We start from the raw sequence: 3477 nt of genomic DNA, 5'->3' as shown, positions 1-3477 counted from the left end.
TATCAATTATATATAACAAGTATTGTGAAGCTAAGTCATTTGTGTCGCATGGCTTTGAAGATAACCTTCTACTTTGCATTAATTTGAAGGTAAATCATGTGTTTCGTATGGAATTTGAAGCTAACTCGTTTGTTCGACTGCATTTGATGCTATATCACTTATATCGCAAGTATCTGAACGTAAATCAATTGTTTCTCATGGATTTGAAGCAAATCTTCTACCACGGCATTGATTGAAGCTAACTCATGTGTATCGCATGGATTTTGAAGGTAACTCGTTTGATTCGTCTCCATTTTAAGCTATATCACTTCTATCCCAAGTGTTTGAAGCTAAATCATTGTTTCGCACGGACTTGAAGCTAAACTTTCTACATCGCATTGATTTGAATCTAAATCATGTGTTTCGATTGGATTTGAAGGTAAACCTTCTACATCTCCTTGATATGAAGCTAAATCATGTATTTCGCTTTGATTTGAATATAACTGGTTTGTTTCGTTTGCATTTGAAGCTATATCACTTATTTCGATAGTATCAGAATCTAAATCATTTGTGTCGCATGGATTTGAAGCTAAACCTTCTACATAGCATTGATTTGCAGCTAAATCATCTGCATCGCATGGATTTGAAGCTAACTCGTTTGTTTCTCCTGCATTTGAAGGTATATCATTTATATCGCAAGTATTTGAAGCTAAATCATTTGTTTCGCATAAATTATAAGCTAAATCATGTGTTTCGCATGGAATTGAAGCTATCTGGTTAGTTTCGCCTGCATTTGAAGCTACTTCACTTGTATCGCCAGTATTGGAAGGAAAATCAATTTGATTTGCATGGATTTGAAGCTATCTCGTTTGTTTCGCCTGCAGTAGAATCTATATCACTTATATAGCAAGAATTTGAAGCTAAATCATTTGTTCCGCATGGATTTGAAGCTAAGGCTTCTACATCGCATTGATTTGAAGCTATATCATGTGTATCGCTTGGTTTTCAATCTAACTCGTTTGTTTTGTCTGCATTTGATGCTATATCACTTATATCGCAAGCATCTGAACCTAAATCAATTGTTTCTCACGGATTTGAAGCAAAGCCTTCTACCACGCATTGATTTGAAGCTAAATCATGTGTATCGCATGGATTTTGAAGCTAACTCGTTTGATTCGCCTCCATTTGAAGCTATATCACTTATATCCCAAGTGTTTGAAGCTAAATCTTTTTGTTTCGCACGGATTTGAAACTACACATACTACATCGCATTGATTTGAATCTAAATCATGTGTTTCGATTGGATTTGAAGCTAAACCTCTACATCTCCTTGATATGAAGCTAAATCATTTTTCCGCATGGATTAGCAGCTAAGACATCTAGTTCGCATTGATTTGAAGCAAAATAATGAGTTTCGGATGGATTAGAAGCTAACTCGTTTGTATCGCCTGCATTTGGAGCTATATCATTTATATCGCAAGTATTTGAAGCTAAAACATTTGTGTCGCATGGATTTGAAGCTACACCTTCTACATAGCATTGATTTGCAGCTAAATCATGTGCTTTCGCGTGGATTTGAAGATAACTCGTTTATTTCTCCTGCATTTGAAGCTATATAACTTATATCGCAAGTATCTGAACCTAAATCATTTGTGTCGCATGTATTTGAAGTTGAATCTTCTACATCGCATTGATTTGAAGCTAAATCATGTGTTTCGCTTGGATATGAAGCAAACTCGTTTGTTTCGGCTGCACTTGAAGCTATATCACTTGTATCGCAAGTATTTGAAGAAAAGTCACTTGTTTCGCATGGATTTGAAGCTAAGACATCTAGTTCGCATTGATTTGGAATTAAATCATGTGTTCCGAATGGATTTGAAGCTAACACGTTTGTTTTGCCTGCATTTGAAGCTATATCAATTATATCGCAAGTATTTGAAGCTAAATCATTTGTGTCGCATGGCTTTGGAGATTAGCCATCTACTTTGCATTAATTTGAAGGTAAATCGTGTGTTTCGCTTGGATTTGAAGGTAACTCGTTTGTTTCGCCTGCATTTGAAGCTATATCATTTATATCGCAAGTATTTGAAGCTAAATCATTTGTGTTGAATGGCTTTGAAGCTGACTCGTCTGTTTCGTCTGCATTGAAGCTATATCACTTCTATCGCAAGTATTTGAAGCTAAATCATTCGTATGGCATCGATTTGAAGCTAAGCCTTCAACTTCGCATTGATTTGAAGCTAAATCATGTGTCTCGCTTGGTTTTAAAGCTAACTCGTTTGTTTCGCATGCGGTTGAAGCTAAATCATGTTTATCACAAGTATCTGAATCTAAACCATTTGTTTCGCAAGAATATGAAGCTAAACCACGTGTTTCGCATGAATTTGAAGCTAAATCATATCTTTCGTATAGACTTGATGCTAACTCGTTTGTTTAGACTGCATTTGAAGCTATATTACTTCTATCGCAGGTATTTGAAGCTAATTCATTTGTGTCGCATGGCTTTGGAGATTAGCCATCTACTTTGCATTAATTTGAAGGTAAATCGTGTGTTTCGCTTGGATTTGAAGGTAACTCGTTTGTTTCGCCAGCATTTGAAGCTAAATCATGTTTATCACAATTATCTGAATCTAAACCATTTGTTTCGCAAGAATATGAAGCTAAACCATCTGTTTCGCATGAATTTGAAGCTAAATCATGTGTTTCGCACAGATTTGAAGCTATCTCGTTTGTTTCGCCCTTATTTGAAGCTATATCATTTATATCGCAAGTCTGTGAAGCTAAATCATTTGTTTCGCATGGAGTTAAAGCTAAGGCTTCTACGTCGCATTGATTTGACACTAAATCATGTGTTTCGTTTGGATTTGAAGCTAACTCGTTTGTTTCGCCTGCATTTGATGCTGTATCAATTATATCGCAAGTATTTGAAGCTAAATCATTTGTGTCGAATGGCTTTGAAGCGAACTCGTTTGTTTCGCCTGCGTTGAAGCTATATCACTTCTATCGCAAGTATTTGAAGCTAAACCATTTGTGTCGCATGGATTTGAAGCTAAGCCATCTACTTCGCATTGATTTGAAACTAAATCATCTGTTTTGCATGGATTTGAATCTAACTCGTTTGTTTCGCCTGCATTTGAAGCTTTATCAATTATATCGCAATTATCTGAAGCCAAATCATTTGTTTCTCATGTATGTGAAGCTAAACCTTCTACTTCGCATTGATTTGAAACTAAACCATGTGTTTCGCATGGATTTGAAGCTATGCCTTCTACTTCACATTGATTTGATACTAAATCATGTGGTTCGCATGGATTTGAAGCTAAATCATGTGTTTCGCACAGATTTGAAGCTAACTCGTTTGCTTCGCCTGCATTTGAAGCTATATCAATTATATCGCAAGTATTTGAATCTAAATCATTTGTGTCGCATGGCTGTGAAGATAAGCCTTCTACTTCGCATTGATTAGAAACTAAACCATGTGTTTCCCTTGGATTTGAA

This window comes from Megalopta genalis, unplaced genomic scaffold, assembly GCF_051020955.1.
Source record: "Megalopta genalis isolate 19385.01 unplaced genomic scaffold, iyMegGena1_principal scaffold0108, whole genome shotgun sequence".
Classification (NCBI taxonomy): domain Eukaryota; kingdom Metazoa; phylum Arthropoda; class Insecta; order Hymenoptera; family Halictidae; genus Megalopta; species Megalopta genalis.
The sequence above is the reverse complement of the archived record's forward strand: the minus strand, read 5'-3'. Positions refer to the sequence as shown.